The sequence below is a fragment of the Ornithorhynchus anatinus genome, chromosome 7 (genome assembly GCF_004115215.2).
Source record: "Ornithorhynchus anatinus isolate Pmale09 chromosome 7, mOrnAna1.pri.v4, whole genome shotgun sequence".
In the NCBI taxonomy this organism is placed as follows: Eukaryota; Metazoa; Chordata; class Mammalia; order Monotremata; family Ornithorhynchidae; genus Ornithorhynchus; species Ornithorhynchus anatinus.
Window position 1 is genome coordinate 30,434,489 of NC_041734.1, and position 19,869 is coordinate 30,454,357.

Below are 19,869 nucleotides of genomic sequence, written 5' to 3' on the forward strand. Positions count from 1 at the left end.
CCCCAGGTCCTTCCTCTATTTGCTTCTCTCCCAAGGGACTCCGCCATCTTCCTCATCTTCGAGGTTCAACACCTGCAGTATGGCCTAGTGGATAAAGCATGGTCCTGGGAGTCAGGAGGTCACGGGTTCTACTCCCAGCTCCTCCACTCATCTGCTCTGTGACCTTGATCAAGTTGATTCACTTCTCTGGACCTCAGCTACCTCATCTGTAAAATGGGGATTAAGACTGTGAGCTCCACGTAGGACAACTTGATTACCTTGTATCTACCCCAATGCTTAGTACAGTACTTGGCACATAGTAAGCACTTAACAAATATCATTATTATTATTATTATTATTATTATTTTTAGGGCCTCCATTCTCTCTTTGGGTTCATATCCTATTGTGACAAATGGCTCCACTCCTTTCTCATCCAAACATTTTGCTGGCCTTTTCTCTCCAGTCCTTCAGCCTAATACTTAGTCCAACTCTTGACATTATCTCCTCTTTGAGACTGCCTTCAATCTCTCCCTCCTCCAAGCCATCTTTCAAGCTGCTTCTAAATCAATCTTCCACAGGTGTTAGTCTCATTCTGCTTCTCTCTTTCAATGTCCTGAGACTTACTCCATGCAAAGCACTGTGTTAGGCACCGAAATCATTTGCAAAAGAAAATGAACACCTCTTTATCTTCTGCCAGGTACCAACTCACATTCTCTGCCATTATCTTCTTCTTCCATATTCCCTGCACAAAGTACTTCTGACATGTCATTTTGCAGGCACCATACCCTCTGTGTGGAACTTGGTTCCTTTTCTCCTTTAAAGTTCTTCTAAAATTTCCCATATTTAAAAAATGGTTTCCTTACATAACAAACACTTTTAATGCTCAGAATCTACATATTGCTTTATAAATAATAATAATGGTATTTGTTAAGCACTTACTAAGTGCCAGGCATTGTACTAAGAACTGGGATGGATACGAGCACATCAAATTGGACACAGTCCCTGACGCATATGGGCTCACAGTCTCAATCTCCATTTTATAGATAATAATGTTGGCATTTGTTAAGCGCTTACTATGTGCAGAGCACTGTTCTAAGCGCTGGGGTAGATACAGGGTAAACTGGTTGTCCCACGTGAGGCTCACAGTCTTCATCCCCATTTTACAGATGAGGTAACTGAGGCACAGAGAAGTGAAGTGACTTTCCCACAGTCACACAGCTGGCAAGTGGCAGAGCAGGGATTCGAACCCATGTAACTGAGGCACAGAGAAGTGAAGTGACTTGCCCAAGGTGTCACAGCAGACAAGGGACGGAGCTGGGATTAGAACTCATGACCTTCTGACTACCAAGCCCATGCTCTATCCCCTACACCTCTGTTCAGCAGTGTTCTGACTTCTTGTCTTATGCCGTCCAGTCCTCTCCGACCCATAGCGACATCTAGGACACATCTCTCCCAGAAAGCCCCACTCTCCATCTGCAATTGTTCTGGGAGTGTATCCCCACAGTTTTCTTGGTAAAAATACAGAAGTGGTTTACCATTGCCTTCTTCCGTGCAGTGAACTTGGGTTTCCGCCCTCGACTCTCTCCCATGCTGCTGCTGCCCAGCACTGGTGAGTTTTGACTTGTAGCAGATTGCCTTCCACTTGCTAACCACTGGCCAAGCTAGGAATGGAATGGGCAGGCCTCTGCTTGACTCTCCTTCCCGTAGCCAAGACTGGTAGAGTACTGGAAACTCTCCAGGTGCAACCCTGAGAGGAGTCACCAATGAACTAGAATCACTTTATTTTCATGTTTCTAGCATCTGTGGTGCTTTCATTTTGAATTTGTATTTATAGTATTATTCACTACTACAATATTATAGCATAGAAGCACAGCTGTAGAAGCATAAAGTCCATAACTGGAAGGGCACTGAAAAGGTCATCTCATCCAAATACCTGTCTCCAGGCAAGAGATTAACTAAGTTACCCAGGACAGGTGGGTGTCTATTCTCTTCTCCAAATCTCTAAGGACAGAGTCTCCACATTTCTTCCCTATTCATTCCAGTGTTTTATCACCTAACAAATTGTTTTATGATCTTCCTCAGGATTGTCATATTTTTATACCATCCAAATTAGTATCATCTTGGCAACTGGCTAAACAATTTCCCAGTTTCTTCATCCAGCCATCAATAAAGAGATTGAATGAGACTGATCCCAGAACTGAGCCCTCTGATAGGCTGGCCCAGATTGATACTGGGCTCTCACTGACTATCCTCTGGGCTCCTCCGAAAAGGTAGCTGGAGACACCTACCAGAGGGAGTTGGGAAAGGGAGGTCAAGATCCTCTATACCGCAAGCTCACTGTGGGCACAGAATATGTCTATTGTATTGCTAAACTGTACTCTCCAAATACTTAGTACAGTGCTCTGCCCACAGTAAGGGCTCAACAAATACAATTGACAGACTTGCCTTGTCCCAGCTTAATAGACATTGCATGAGATGGGTTCAAATCCCTCTGAACTTCGAACAGTTTATGTCTGAGGATGATGATAATGATAAAATAGTAATAATAATAGAAATTGTTAAGTGCTTACTATGTTCCATCTACTGTTTTAAACACTGAGATAAATACAAGTTAATCAGTTCAGACACAAGGTTGCTGTCTCACACGAGGCTCACAGTCTCAATAGAAAGGTGAGCAGGTATTGAATCCCCATTTTACAGATGAGGAAACTGAGGCACAGAGAACTTACGTGACCAGTCCTAGGTCACACAGCAGGTAAGTGGCAAAGCCAGGATTAGAACCTAGGTCCTCTGACTCCCAGACCCATCTGCACTCTTTCCACTAGGCCTTGCTAATTTCCTGACTCCTACATGATCACCACTCTCTCACTGAAAAGTGATAACATCTGACTGGCAAGATTTGTACTTCTGAAAGTCATGTTGATTACTTCTTAGACTCTTCAGCCTGAGCGCCAATGGCATTTATTGAGTGATTACTGGATGCGGAGCACTATCCTAAGTGGTTGGGAATTATACTAAAGATGTGAAAGAAACGGTCTCTTCCCTTGGATAGCTCACAACTGTGGGTTCCACCAGGTGTTTGTAAATGAATTGTTGATCCCTTGGTATTAATATTAAATTGACCAATCCGCAATTTCTAGAGTTTCCATTTTCCCTACTTTAAAAGGGGAACAATTTTACCCTTTACCAATCCTCAGAGACTACTCCAATCTTCCATGAATTCTCAAAAATAATAGCTAGAAGGATGTCTGTCAATCAGATGCTGCTCATTTAAATACATGCAGCTTTTTTTCTAAATACCTCAACTACTTCTTCCCCTAGGAGACTGTAAATCTACTAAGTGAAAATTGTAGGACTTGTTCTTCCTCTGCAACTCCCTCAGGATTGATCATATTGCTAACCCTTCAATACTGTTGATAGATGAGCAGCTGAAAAGTCACCTAGACTGATATTATGCCAGAGAAACCTGGGGGAATCATTCAGCCTGAAACGGGGTTTAAGTTGCTGCATGGCACTAATAGGATGTAGCAATTCAAACAGGCATTCATCTCTCAACAAAGGCAAAGTGAAGTGGTCCTTATAATTCAGTCCAGACTGCAGACCCTGGGAAAATGAAATTTTTTCTCAGACCCTCTGAGACCCCCAAAGAAGCAGCATGGTCTAGTGGAAAAAGCATAAGTCTGGGAGTCAGAGGTGCTGGGTTCTAATTCCAGCTCAGCTACATACCCGCTGTTTGGCCTTGGGTAAGTCACTTCACTTCTCTTTGTCTCATCCGTAAAATGGGGATTCAATACTCACTCTCCCTCCCTCCTAGACAGTGATCTAGCATGGTGGCTAGAACACAGGCCTGGGGGTCAGAAGGTCATGAGTTCTAATCCCAGTTCCACCACTTGTCTGCTGGGTGACCTTGGATAAGTCACTTCACTTCCTCTGTGCCTCAGTTACTTCATTTGTAAAATGGGGATTGAGACTGTGAGCCCTGGGGGTCAGGGACTGTGTCCAAACTGATTTGCCTGTATCCACTCCAGCGCTCAGTACAGTGCCTGTCACACAGTAAGCACTTAACAAATACCACAGTTATTATCATTATTATTATTAATATTATTGTATTTATCTCAGTAAACTAAGGCGACTCCTTGAGTTCTCCTTTCATTGAAAGGGGAACCCCATTGTTTCTCCCAACTGCCCTCTGTCTCATGCAAGTGCAACATTCAACCACAGCAGAGGGGCACTGGGGCACACCTACATATGTAGAGCAGTATCTAACATTTCATTAGAAGCACTGCTAAAACAGAAGTAACTGGCTGAGTTGGGTTCCAGAAAACCAGCACCCCCATCCCAGGATGTCTGTGGCCCTAGGGGAAACAGTGGGGGAACAGCAGTAGGGAAGTGATAATAATTATAATAATGATGATAATAATTATGGTATTTGTTAAGTGCTTATCCATGTGCCAAGCACTATTCTAAGTGCTGGGGTGGGTACAAGAAAATTGGGTTGGACACAGTCCCTGTCCCACATGGGGCTCACAGTCCCAATTCCCACTTTACAGATGAGGAACTGAAGCACAGAGAAATACACTGACTTGCCCAAGGCCACACAACAGAAAGTAGCAGATCCGGGATTAGAATCCATGACCTTCGACTCCCAGGCCCATGCTGTATCCACTATGCCATGCTGCTTCCCCAGTGATCTTCTTCTTGTCAAATCCAATAGCCTTTTTTCCATCCCTATGCTCCTTGATCTCTCAGTTGCCTTCAACACTGAGGAACACCTTGGTTTTTTTTTCCTGGAAACATTATTCAATATTGGTTTCATTGACAATGTTTTCTTCTGGTTCTTCTCCTATCTCTCTGACTGTAATAGTATTATGTAATAGTGGTAATAGTAATAGTACTACTTAATAAATAGTACTACCCTCTATACTGTAAGCTCACTGTGAGTGTAGGGAAGCAGCAAGGCGTAGTAGATAGAGGACGGGCCTGTGAGTCAGCAGGTCAAGGGTTCTAATCCTGGCTCTACCACTTGTCTTCTGTGTGACTTTGGGCAAGTCACATCACTTCTCTAGTCCTCAGTTACCTCATCTGTGAAATGGGGAATGAGACTTTGAGCCCCACGTGGGACAGGGACTGTGTCCAACCCAATCTGCTTGTATCCACCCCAGAGTTTAGTACAGTGCCTGGCATATAGTTTAGCACTTAACAAATACCATCATAATAATAATAATATAAGGGAAAGCGTCTACCAACTCTGTTGTGTTGTACTCTCCCAAGTGCTTAGTACATTGCTCTGCACACAGTAAGAGCTCAATAAACACCATTTATTGATTGATAATATTTGTTAAGTACTAACTGAATAATGTCTGTTCCTGTTCTCCTCCTATCCCTCTGGCTGTTCATTCTCAGTCTCTTTCATGGGCACCTCCTTTGTCTCCTATTCCCTAACTATGGATGTCCCTCAGTGCTCAGTTCTGGGTCCCCTTCTCTTCTCCATCTATATCCACTCCCGTGGAAAACTCTTTCACCCTCATGACTTCAACTCCCATCTCTATGCAGATAATTCCCAAATCTAAATCTCTTGATCTCTCTCCTTCTCTGCACTCTTGCATTTTTTTCTGCCTTCAGGAAATCCCTATTTGGATGTTCTGCAGACACCTCAAACTAACATGTCCTCTTTCATTCAGCCCACATATTCAATCTGTCATCAAATCCTGTTGGTTCAACCTTCACAACATCGCTACAATCCACCCTTTCCTCTCCATCCAAATAGCTACTACATTAATCCAAACACTTATCCTGTCCTGCCTTGATTACAGCATCAGCTTTCTGGTTGATCTCCCGGTCTACTGTCTCTCTCCACTCCAGTCCACACTTCACTCTGATGCCCGGATCACTTTTTCCAAAGAATGTTCAGTCCATTTTTCCCCACTCCTCAAGAACCTTCAGTGGTTGCCCATCCAACTCCACATCAAAGAGAAACTCCTTACTATAGACTTTAAAGCACTCAATAACCTTGTCCCCACCTACCTTACCACTCTGATTTTCTACTACAACCCAGCCCCCATACTTTGCTCCTCTAAAGTCAACCTACTCACTGTACCTCGAATCTCATGTATCTTGCCCACTCCCAGATTCTACCCTGGAACATCCTCCCATTTCATATCTGACAATCACTTTCCCCACCTTCAAAGCCTTACTCAATTTTCTTGTATCTATCCCAGTGCTTAGTACAGCACTTAGCACATAGTAAGTGCTTAACAAATACCATTAATGAGAAGCAGCGGGCTTAATGGCAAGAGCCTGGGTTTGGGAGTCAGAGGATGTGGGTTCTAACCACGGCTCTGCCGCTTGTCTTCTGTGTGACCTTGGGCAAGTCACTGAACTTCTATGTGCCTCAGTTACCTCACCTGTAAAATGGGGAGTAAGACTGTGAGTCCCATGGGGGACAACCTGATTACCTTGTATCTATCCCAGTGCTTAGAACAGTGCTTGGCACATAGTAAGCGCTTAACAAATACCCTCATTATTATAATTTTTATTATTACTGAAGGCAAATCTCCTCCAAGAGGCCTTCCCTGATTAGGCCTTCATTTCTTCTTCTCCCACTCCTAATCTGTGTTGCCCTTGCACTTGGATTTATTCACCTCTTCCTCAGCCCCATGGCACTTTTGTACATACCAGTAATTTATTATTTATATTAATGCCTGTCTCTCCCTCTTGATTGAGAGCTCCTTGGGGGCGGGGAACATATCAGTCAACTCTGTTATAGTGTACTCTCCTAAATGCTTAGTACTGTGTTGTGCACACAATAATCACTCAATAAAAACATTTAATGGATTGATTGAAGTGGTGATAGGAGTAGGAAACCACAGTATCTGTGTGTTGACTGTCTCTCTGGAAGCCAGCTCCATCTCTGTGCCTTATCGCCATTAGCCCTGGCCTGCAGTTGTGTCTGGAGCAGAAAGGGAACCGAGATAGAGGAGAAAATGGGGGGAGGGGAGAAGTCAGGGAGAAGTCACTGCTTTATCGCACCTGCACGATGCCAAGTGCACTTCACCTGACCTTTCAGAAAAACTTAGGGGTCCTTTTAACAGGCACGTAATATATTGGGCACCTTAATCCCATATTACAAAGGGCTACTTCCCTTTTTTTAACCTTATCATGGTCACAGCTCCTCCAAGAGGCCTTCCCCGATTAAACCCTCTTTTCCCAGGGTCCCTCTCCCTTCTGCACCAGCTTTGCTGATTGATCTGTAATAATAACTGTGGTATTTGTTAAGTGCTTACTATGTGCCAGGCACTGTACTAAGCACTAGAGTGGAGACAAGCAAATCAAGTTGGACACAGTCCCTGTCCCATGTAGGGCTCACAGTCTCCATCCCCTTTTTACAGGTGATGTAACTGAGACCCAGAGAAGTGAAATGACCTGCCCAAGGTCACTTGGCAGACAGGTGCTGGACCCTGAATTAGACTGCCAGGTCCATACTCTATCCACCAGGCCATGCTGCTGCCACCTGTACCCATTGGGCAACTGGTACTCACCTCACCATCAGGGTCACAGCACTTATGTGCATATCTACACATTATATATAAATTATTCATATTTATTTCTGCCTCCACCTCTAGACTGTAAACTCATTATGGGCAGGGAATGTGACTACCAACCTTGTCGTTTTGTCCTCCCCCAAGCACTCAGTAAGGTGCTCTGCTAACAGTAAGCACTCAGTAAATATCACTGATTGATTATTAACATGCACAGGGACAGCCTCTCCCCCACAAACACACACTTTGTTCACTTCCATTTGAAAACAGTAAAAAAAAAAAAATCAGAAAAACAAATTCACAATCCAAGAAATTTCAATCTTAGTGATTTCGAAGGAAGTTGTATAGGACTGCATTATCAATTCACTGGGCAGAGCTTACACATTAACAAAAAGCACAGATACTTCCATCAAACTATCTGAAATATATCCCTAAAGAACTCACTGCAAATGATTACATAATTTTTTATCCTCACATATGTAATGAATGCTCTCATCAATCAGTTGTATTTGTTGAGTGCTGATGAAGAATACTGTAGAACATTTGAGAGAGCATTTGAAAACACTATCTGCCCCCAAGGAGCTTACAGTCTAGAGGGAGCAGACAGACATTAAAGTGAATTATGCATATGTAAGTGTTGTGGGACTAAAGGTGGCATGAATACGAAGTGCTTAAAGGGTACAGAATCAAGAGCTGATCCAGAGATCTCCTGCTTTCTGTTTTCCTGATTTCTGACCTTAACACTAGCAGAATATTCATTGCAAAGTTTAACAAGTCATAATGACTCTCAGGGATATTTATGATACTTTTTTACGATGTGCAGATTTATTTAGGTCTCCTTTACCAAGAAACATTTACAGTGTCAACATCAGCCAGTCTTGGGACTGTGGCCCTTCCTTTTCATTGTTATCATCACAGCTATTTATCATTTAAAATACCAAACAGAAACCATGCATTATACAAATAACCTATCCAGTAAATACAGAACTTTAATTATTTCTTTTTTTATATTAGACCCAGTACCTTCCAATTGAGTCAGATTCGCCCAGAGTATGTTACCTCCTGCGAATGGTGCAATTTTATAGATTTAAAGTTATTTGGATATAGTGTGGCTTAGTGGATAGTTACCTGGGGCCTGGGAGTCAGAGGGACCTGGGTCCTAATCCCAACTCTGCCACTTGTCTGCTGTGTGACCCCAGGCAAGTCACTTCATTTCTTTGTGCCTCAATTACCTCATCAGTAATTAAGATTTAAGACTGTGAGTTCCATGTGGGCCTGGTACTGTGTCCAACCCAATTAGTTTGTATGTACTCCAGTGCTTAGTACAGTGCCTGGCACATACTAAGCACTTAACAAATACCACAGTTATTACTATGATTCTTATTTGGGTAAAACAGTTATCTGCACCTTCAAGTGTGACCCTCACTCTGCCCCAGGAGAAGTTCATCAGTGGGTCATGATGATCGGACTGATTTTGGATTAGGAACCAGTGGTACCAGGTTTTCAAAGGGAGCTACAAGTACGATTTGGACTTGTGACTTCTGTGGCCACCTGTCCACTGTTTAAGACCAACTCCATGGCCTGTGACATCATGTCAGACCATCCCACTGGGCCCCAGATACCTGGGTGGAGGAAGGTATGGGATGACAGATAATAATAATGCTGATGGTATTTGTTAAGTGCTTACTATGTGTAAGGCACTGTTCTAAGCACTGGTATGAATGCAAGCAAATCCAATTGGGCACAGTTCCTGTTCTATGTGGGGTTCACAGTCTCAATCCCCATTTTACAAATGAGGTAACTGAGGCCCAGAGAAGTGCAGCAACTTGCCCAAAGTCACACAGCAGACAAATAGTAGGGTCAGGATTAGAATCCATAACCTCCTGACTCCCAGGCCAATGCTCTATCCATTATGCCATGCTGCTTCTCTTCCCTTTAGTTTCCATGGGGATCTGCTTGAGAGAGAATTCTGAATGCATTATTTAGTATTTTATTCTTCCAACCTGTTATTGCAGGGAAGAAGAGAAGGTGGGAAACCTGACCAGTAAGGAGAAATTGTGCCCATGGGAAATGTGGGTGGCGCCAATACACATTTTGGAAGCCAAAGAGCTTCAAAAACAACGAAGCCCTCAGGAATTCTATTTGCAAGACTGCCAGAGGTATTCAATATAGCAGTCATTTTATTGACTCCATTGTTGTTCCAAATAGGACCTAACAGGCAAAGCCACTTGTACTGCAAATTGCTGATGCCATGTGATTCATTCCCAATTGCCACTAGTGATTTAACAGATGCAATCAGCATACATGCCAGCAAATTGAAACCACAGGAGCCCATGGAGCACACCTCCTCTATTTGACCTTCCCATCACTGATGTTAATGAAATCAATGGCTGGGTCTGTACAGTCCAAATGAAGTGGAAGACAGAGCAATTATCTAGTGGATTGCTTCAGGTCAGTGGACCAGCTGGATGAATTAGTGGCCAGATTGATCAGGTTTGACTGTCTCCGAGGGACGGATCAGATAACTGTTCAATCTACTACTTCACTCGGGCTTTGTAAATCCAGCCAGAGCAACTAAACTCAATCTGTAGTATTTCTTGAGCACCAACTTTATGTAACACACTGTACTAAAAGATCGGGTGAGAATGATAAAGTTAGACAGCTCAGAAAGACTCTGGGGCCTGCGGGACATCAGTCTGGTGCCCAAAGCAGCTTCCACTGGTCTTCTAATGTCAGGAGCCTCAGCCCAACTTGAGAGTGGAGAGGGGGTGGGAATCCTCCCCCGATTAGACTGTAAGCCCATCAAAGGGCAGGGACTGTCTCTATCTGTTACCGATTTGTACATTCCAAGTGCTTAGTACAGTGCTCTGCACATAGTAAGCGCTCAATAAATACTATTGAATGAATGAACTTTCACCTCAGGGTCCCACATTCCCATGCTATTGAGATTCCAGAGCCTTTGGTGGGGAAGAGGAAGTAGGGGTGTCTACTTGGTGTCTAAAGCAGCATCCCACCTTCTGCTCACTATTACTGAATTGCTTTCCTTTATAATGTTTCAAAATATCTGGAGTGGGGAATAGCGAGAAGCCTGTATGTCCCCTTCTAATGGCTTTTTTCATCACTCATTGACTATTGGCCTGTTGGATTTGGTCTGTTTTCATTTATAATTTTTGATTCTTATTATCCCCTATACCTTCCCCTACTTTGATGGAGAGCCTCTGGTGGAACAGGGACCTTGTCTAATTTGATTATCTTGAATTTATCCCCAGCACTTAGCATCATGCTTAACACCTGGTAGATGTTTAATCAGTACAATTACCAATCAATCAATTGTATTTATTGAGCATTACTGTGTGCAGAGCACTATACTAAGCACATGGAAGAGTACAATATAACAGAGTTGGTAGACATGTTCCCTGCCCACAGTGAGCTTAGAGGGAGAGACAGACATTAATGAAAATATATTCATTATGGCTATGTACATAAGTGCTCTGCGGCTGAGAGAGGGGTGGATAAAGGGTGAAAATCCAAGTGCAAGGGTGATACAGAAGGGAGTGGGAGAAGAGGAAATGAAGGCCTAGTCATGGAAGGTCTCTTGGAGGAGATGTGCCTTCAATAAAACTTTGAAGGGGGGAAGAATGATCGTCTGTCAGATATGAAGGGGAAGGGCATTCCATGACAGAGGGAGGACAAGGGCAAGAGACTGGCAGTGAGGTAGACAAGATTGAGCTACAGTGAGTAGGTTGGCATTAGAAGAGCAAAGTGTGAAAGATGGGTTGTAGTAGGAGAGTAGCAAGGTAAGGTAGGAGGGGGCAAGTTGACTGAGTGCTTTGAAGACAATGGTAAGGACTTCGTGTTTGATGTGGAAGTGGATGGGCAACTACTGCAGGTTCTTGAGGAGTGGGGAAACATGGACTGAACTTTTTTGTACAAAAATGATCTGGGCAGCAGAATGAAGTATGGACTGGAGTGGGGAGAAACATAAGGCAGGTAGATCAGCGAGGAGGCTGATGCACTTATCAAGGTGGGATAGGATAAATGCTTGGATTAATGTGGTGGTAGTTTGGATGGAGAAGAAAGGGTGGTTTTAGCAATGTTATAAAGGTTGTACTAACAGGAATTAGTGACAGATTGAATATTTGGGTTGAATGAGGAAGATGAGTTAAGGATAACGCCAAGGTTATAGGCTTTTGAAACAGGAAGGATGGTGGTGCTGTCTACATTGACAGAAAGGTCAGAGGGAAGACAAGGTTTGGATGAGAATATAAGGAGTTCTGCTTTGGACATGTTAAATTTGAGGTGTACACAGGACATTCAAGTAAAGATGTCCTGAAGGCAGGAGGGAATGTGAAATTGCAGAGGAGAGAAAACAGGGTTACAAACATAGATTTGGGAATAATTCAGATAATAATAATTGTGATATTTGTTAAACACTTACTGTTTGTCAAGCACTGTACTAAGAATTGGTATGGACATAAGCAAATAAGGTTGATCACAGTCCCTGTCCTACATGGGGCTCACAGTCTTAATCCCCATTTTATAAATGAGGGAACTGAGGAACAGAAAAGTAAAGTGACTTGTCCAAGGCCAAACAGCCCACAAATGGCAGAGCCAGGATTAAAACCCAAGACCTTCTGACTCCCAGATCAGTACTCTATTCACTACACAATGCTGCTTCCCCTAGAGAAGGTAGTTGAAGCCATGGGGGTGAATGAGCTCTCCGAAGGAGTGGGTAAACGTGGAGAATAGAAGGGGACCCAAAACTGGACTGTGAAAGATACCCACAGTTAAGGGGTGGGAGGCAGAGGAGGATTGAGAAGCAGCGTGGCTCAGTGGAAAGAGCACGGGCTTTGGAGTCAGAGTTCATGAGTTCAAATCCCAGCTCTGCCACTTGCCAGCTGTGTGACTGTGGGCAAGTCACTTAACTTCTCTGTGCCTCAGTTACCTCATCTGTAAAATGGGAATTAAGACTGTGAGCCCCACATGGGACATCCTGATTCCCCTCTGTCTACCCCAGCGCTTAGAACAGTGCTCGGCACATAGTAAGCGCTTAACAAATACCAACATTATTATTATTATCCTGTGAAAGAGACTGAAAATGAGCATCCAGAGAGATAGGAGGAAACTCAGGAGAGGACAGTATCAGTGAAGTTGAAGTTAGATAATGTTTCCAGGAGAAAGAGGTATTTGACGAAGGTAGCTGAGAGGTCTAGCTCTCTCTTTCAGCCCACACATCCTATCTGTCACCAAAACCTGTGAGTCTCACCTTCAAAACATTGTTAAGATCCACCCTTTCCTCTCCATCCAAACTGCTACCTTGATGGTACAATCTCTCATAATATCCCGACTGGGTTATTGCAGCACCCTCCTCTCTGATCGCCCATCCTCCTGTCTCTCTCTGCTTCAGTCTATACTTCACTCTGCTGCTTGGATTATCTTTCTACAGAAACACTCGGGGCATGTCACTCCACTCTTCAAAAACCTCCAGTGGTAGCCTATCAACCTTTGCATGAAGTAAAAATGCCTCACTCTTGGCTTCAAAGCTCTCCATCACCTTGTCCCCTCCTACCTCACCTCCCTTCTCGCCTTCTACAGCCCAGCCCACACACTCTTGCCCCTCTGTTGCTAACCTCCTCACTGTGCCTCGTTCTCACCTGTCCCACCGTCGACACCTGGCCCATGTCCTACCACTGACCTGGAATGCCCTCCCTCCTTACATCCACCAAACTAGCTCTCTTCCCCTCTTCAAAGCCCTACTGAGAGCTCACCTCTTCCAGGAAGCCTTCCCATACTGAGGCTTCCCTTTCTCTCTGCCCCTCCTCCCCTCCCCATTGCCCTTTCTCCCTCCTTCTACTCTACCCCCTTCCCCTACCCACAGCACTTGTGTATATTTGTAAATATTATTTCTCTATTTTATTAATGATGCATATATATTTATTTTGATGCTACTGATGCCTGACTACTTGCTTTATTTTGCTGTCTGTCTCCCCCATTTAGACTATGAGCCCGTTGTTGGGCAGGGATTGTCTTTATTTGTTGCCAAACTGTACATTCTAAGCAGTTAGTACAGTGGTCTGCACACAGTAAGCACTCAATAAATACGAATGAATGAATCAATGAATGAAAGTCGAGGAGGATTAGGATGGAGTAGAGGCCATTGGATTTGGCAGTGAGGAGATTTATGATCTTTGAGACGGCAGTTTCTGTGGAGTGAAAGCGGTGGAAGCCATATTGGAGTGGGTCAAGGAGAGAACTGGAAGAGAGGAATTGGAGACAGTGGGTGTAGACAAGTCACTCGAGGAATTTTGAGAGCAATGGTAAAAAGGCAATGCTGTGATAACAGAAGGGAACCATGGAGTCAAGGGAGGGTTTTTTAGATTAGGGGAAACATCAGCACGTTTGAAAGCAGTGGGGCAAAAGGCTACTGGAGAGCCAACAGTTGAAGATGGTCGTCAGGGAGGGAAGAAGGAAGGGGGCAAGTGGTTTGATAAGGTGCCAAGGGATGGGGTCAGAGATGCAGGGTGAGGGGGTGGATTTTGAGAGAAGGGAGGAACTCTCCTCTTGAGATACTGCTGGGAACGAGGGGAGAGTTGAAGAAAGGGCAGGAGGAAGGAGGAACTGGAGAGGAGAAGGGAAGGATCTTACAGTCTAGAGAGAGACACAGCTAGAGAGAGAGAGAGAGAGACATTAAAATAAATTTCAGATGGTGGATATGGCACAGTATAAGGATATGTACATAAGTGCTGAAGAGCTTGGGGTGGGGTGAATATCAAAGTACTTAGTGGATACATAGCCATGTGCATAAGCAATACAGAAGAAACAAACAATAGGGGAAAATGAGGGCTTAGGGAAGGCCTTGGAGTTGTTTTTTTTTTAATGGTATTTATTAAGCACTAACTATGCAACAGGTAATAATAATACTAAAAATGTTGGTATTTGTTAAGCACTTACTATGTGCAGAGCACTGTTCTAAGCGCTGGAGTAGATACAGGGTAATCAGGTAGTCCCACGTGAGGCTCACAGTCTTAATCCCCATTTTACATATGAGGTAACTGAGGCACAGAGAAGTTAAGTGACTTGCCCAAGGTCACCCAGCAGACAAGTGGTGGAGCCAGGATTAGAACCCATGTCCTCTGACTCCCAAGACCGTTGTCTTTCCACTAAACTTGACTCTCCCTCCCGTAGTCATGACTAGTAGGGTACTGGAAATTTTCCAGGTGACATACTGAGAGGGGATGTCTCCCCTAATATAAAAAACCCCTCCCTTTACCCCATGGTTCCCTTATGTTATCACAGCATTACCCTTCTACCATTGCTCTCCAAATTCCTTGAGTGAGTTGTCTACAGCCCCTATCTCCAGTTGCTCTCTTACAATTCTCCCCATTAGAGACCTGCACATCCAACCCCATGTACACTCGCCCCTTCCCTTCTCCCCCTCCTGTGATCTTCAACTGTTTGCTCTCCAATGGCTTCTTCCCAAGTCTCCCCAATCCTAAAAAAACTCTCCCTTGATTCCACAGCTCCCTCCAGTTATTGCCCCATCTGCCTCCTACCATGTAAAACATGGGCTGTGTCCAAACTGATTAGCTTGGCTCTACCCCAGTGCTTAGTACAGTGCCTAACACACAGTAAGGGCTTAACAAATACCATAAAATGAGATGGTATGTAATAGAGTTCTATCCAACTATAGTTCTGTGTTTAGATTGTAACTTTTTAGATCAGGGATTATGTGTTTTTCTTCTATTTTAGTCTCCCAAAAGTTTGTTAAAGTGATCCACACAGAATATGTTTAAATTTCACTACTGACTGAATGATTCAAGTGATTTTCAGAATATGTTTCAAATAAAGGAATGGGCATCTGTGGGCTTTTATGCCACTTTTATCAACTCTTTCATTCAATCATATTTACTGAGCACTTACTGTGTTCACAGCACTGGACTAAGAGCCTGGAAAGTACAATTCAGCAATAACAAGACAATCCCTGTCCATAGTGGGCTTCCAGTCAAGAAGACTGTAATTAAGACTGTACAGAATACTGTAATTAATTAGGTGAAGGGGCCTAATTAAGGAAGTCAGACTGGGATAAACTTCATTTCACCTCTAAATTTTCATGTTAACATAGTACATTTGATCTTATGAAGTAGCTTATTAGATATTAGCATATCTTCTTGGTACTGTTTAGTGTTCTGCAGTAGTAATTTAGTAAAGACTGGCAGGGATCTGACAATAATCACCAGTGTTAGAGCTAACTGATGTGTGAGTGCTCTGAGACAAGCCTGTTGAAATCAAATGAAGTGTAAAACCCTTCTATTACTCTGAGCCAATGCTGACAACCCAGCAGAGAATGTTAGCATAGTTACCCTCTAAAACACTAAGCCATAAATGGTTGCTACTTGTAAATTCTCAGAGGATGTGTTAAGCAACTTTACCTCTTGTCAACTTTAGGGCTGTTTGTTTCAATGATAGCTGAACCCCGTGTCATGAATTGGCATGCTATTGGTGAGTTATCCAGCTGTTGAACATTCTTGCTAATATTACAAAGATTTGAACGTGTCATATCCTGGAGTCATAGCTCTGGTCTGGCACATTAGAGAGAAGCAGGAGGCCCCTGGATTTTCCAGCAAAGCAGATCCATGCCAATACGTAGAATCTCAGGAAGTTGAGGGTGTGGAGTGGCTTAATGCAGGCTCCAAAGAGGATTCTGCAGCCCTTAAACTCCACTAACCAGAACATTCCTAGGCTCAACTGGATGAGTTGGTGGTACAGGATCAATGGCTTCATTTTAACTACCGAGGTAACCATTTTGGGTGGAAATGTTCTATTTTTTGTTATATTGCACTCTCCCAAGCGCTTAGTAGGGTGCTCTTCACACAGTAAGTGCTCAATAAATACGACAATGAATGCATGAATGAATGAGATTGGCTTCATTCTAGCAACCTCTCCCATTTGTGTATTTCAACCAAATATGGGAACACACTATTAACTGTCCATTTCTGCTATTGTCATATGTTTTCAAAAGCAAAATATCCACACTGCTGTTTCTCTTTGACCTTTCTCGTGCTCCTTGTGGCAGTCACACCAAGTAGCCCCCAGGAGGAAAAAGAGGGAACCAAGGAGATTGAGTAGTATGGCTCACACTCTGAGGGAAATGTAATTAACTTACTACTACTGGCTTTTGTGGTATTTAGTTGTAACTGAGGCAATCAGAGAGTAGTATTGAGAAGGATGGGGGGAGGGGCAGTACCTTTTTCTTTTTGCTTGGCATTTATCAAGTGCTGATCATTTAACCATAAGGAGAAGTGTGGTCTAGTGGAGAGAGTACGGGCCTGGGAGTCAGAACAACCTGAATTCTAATCCCTGCTCTGCCACTTGTCTGTTGAGTGATCTTGGGCAAGTTATTGACTTGTCGGTGACTCATTTAACTCATCCTTAAAATGGGGATTAAGACTGTGAGCTCCATGTGGGACATGGACTGTGTCCAACCTAATTAACTTGTTACCTACCCAAGCACTTGGTAGAGTGCCTGGCACATAGTAAGCGCTCAACAAATACCATAAAAAGTGTTTACTATGCTCTAGGCACTGTGTTAAGCGCTGGGGTAGGTACAAGTTAATTAGGTTGGACACAGTCCACGTCCCATATGGAGCTCACTGTCTTAATCCCTACTTTACAGATGCGGTAACTGAGACACAGAGAAGTTATGTGACTTATCCAAGATCACTCAGCAAAGTGGCAGCAGTAGTTGGGGAGGAAGCCCCTCTGCTGTTTTGAGAATAGAGGTTTGGAGGCTTGTCTACTTGAGTTGCTCTGGACACATGTCTGGGTTTAAGACCAGGATGGCAGCAGTGATAAGGGTATAGGAATTTAGGGGTTGCTAAGCAGACATCCCCAAACCCAGTCATTATTCCAAGAAGGGAAGAGCTGGAAGGAGGGTTATAAAAACCAGTGAAGTCTAACAGGAGTCCATGTTCTCCTAAAGTGACTCTGAAAACTATTTGGGCAGAAATTTAGGGCTGAGAACCTCTGGAAATTAGCATTCCAACTATTTATAAATACATTTTATTCAACCTTTTCCCCCCATTAGATTGTCAACTCCTGGAAAATAGGGAAAATTAGAATCAGTGAATATTCAATAAAAATGGTAACGTTCCAAATCACTGGGCACAAAGAAAGTCAGCATTTAAGAAATCATTTTAAAACATCCTGCCATTTACTTCATGGGAATCATGGGACTGATGAGATTTACTACGTTCCTTGAGCCAAATACACTCATATTTCTTCAGATGTCCTGATCCTTTCTTGAAAAAGTGGATGAAAGATTTCTCTTTACTCTCATTATCATCACCATCGCAATCATCATCAAAGACTTATTGAGCATTTTCATATGCAACTCACTATACTAGGGTTTGGGAGCCATATAGAACTACTATCAAAAGTCATCTGTTCCCTCAAAGGGATTTACCACCTAATTCACTTAAAAACAGCCTAAGAACCCAAAGTAATACAAAAGTAGATACAAATTTCTTATCAGAACTAAGTAAAAATGGACAACATATGATGATTACTAATGAATGAATGTTTACAATGTTCCTCAGATTAGTATTGCTATTATTATTGTATTTGTTAAGAGTGTACTATGAGTGAAGTGCTGTGCTAAGTGCTGCAGTAGGTACAGGTTTATTAGGTTGATCAATCACGTGTATTTATTGAGTGCTTACCCTGTGAATGGCACTGTACTAAGCACCTGAAAGACGATAACAGATTGGTAGGCATGTTCCCTGCCTACAAGTTGCTTACAGTCTAGAGTGGGAGACAGACATTAAAATAAATTACAGATATAATAATGTTGGTATTTGTTAAGCGCTTACTATGTGCAGAGCACTGTTCTAAGCGCTGGGGTAGACACAGGGGAATCAGGTTGTCCCACGTGGGGCTCACAGTCTTAATCCCCATTTTACAGATGAGGTAACTGAGGCACAGAGAAGTTAAGTGACTTGCCCACAGTCACACAGCTGACAAGTGGCAGAGCCGGGATTCAAACCCTTGACCTCTGACTCCAAAGCCTGTGCAGTGGGACTGAGGATGGGGTGAATAAAGGGTACAAATCCAAATGCAAAGGAGAGGGGAAAGGGGAAATGAGGATTTATTTGGGGAAGGCCTCAAGGTCAGATGCAATCTCTGTTCCCCATGGGGCTCAAAGGAAAAACAGATAAAATAGGAAATTGAGGCACAGAGTAAGTGCAGTGACTTGTCTAAGGTCACATAGCAAGCCATTGGCAGAGCCAGAATTAGAACCAGGGTCCTCTGACTCTTAGGCCCATGTTTTCCATTAGGACAAGCTGCTTCTCAGATTACTCCACACTGACATCTCAGCCTACTCCCTTAGTTCTATTTTATTCAGTGAAGCCAAGCCGGAAGATGCAATAGAGGACATGGATTCTGCTACATGAATGTAGCTTTGATACTTTAGAGACTCTTTCAACACAACAGACTGCATACCTTAGCCTTAAGAAAGTCACTCGGGAGTTGCTAAATGGGGAGAACTATACCCTAGATGGTCACATGATAGAAGACATGTGATAAAGAAGCAATATGGTCTAGTGGATAGAGCATGGGCCTGGGAGTCAGAAAGAACTGGGTTCTAAACCCAGCTCTGCCACTTGTCTGATGTGTGACTTTGGGCAAGTCACTTATCCTCTCTGGGTCTCAGTTACCTCATCTATAAAATGGAGATTAAGACTGTGAGCACCATATGGGACAGGGACTGTGCCCAACCTGATTATCTTGTATCTATCCCAGCACTTGAAAAATACCATTTAAAAAAACCCAACAGAATGCAGGTGTTTGTGAACTGCTGTGCTCCATGGACTGGTTAAAAACCCGAAGAAAACCAGAGCACCTAACAGGCTGCTCTAAGGACACACTACGACAGCCCAAAATTTTCATCAATAAATCAAAATTCAACCTTGGCACGGCAGTCCACCACATAGGCAGCACACTGCTTAATGATGCAATGATAGATAAAGCAGTAAACTGAATGAGGAAGGCTGGCATATTTGGGAAATTGTTGAGCAGACGGTGCAAACTTCAGTCCCAACTGGAGGTTTACACAACTGCAATGCTTCTAACTTTTATGCAGGAATCAGTATCACTTAATGAGTATCTACAGTACCTGAAACACTGTCCAGGGACTTGTAAACATGCAGTAGAAGTAAAAATATACAGTCCTTGCCCTCAAGGAGTTTACAGTCTAATGAACAGTTTACAATCTAGGACTGCTGAGTCCTGAGTGCACCAAAAACAGCATTTTCAATTCCATGAGCAGTTTCATCGGTGGCATGTAAATGTCATA

General features: G+C 43.3%; 1 protein-coding gene and 1 non-coding gene across 6 annotated transcripts in view; both read right to left on the reverse strand.

Moving 5' to 3' along the window:
• Positions 1-19,869, reverse strand: part of SPAG16 (sperm associated antigen 16) — a 772,121-nt gene that overhangs the window by 643,326 nt on the left and 108,926 nt on the right. The window lies entirely within an intron of this gene.
• Positions 1,599-1,736, reverse strand: LOC114813417. The gene has a single exon (XR_003761137.1). It is a non-coding gene; the product is annotated as a small nucleolar RNA SNORA7 (small nucleolar RNA).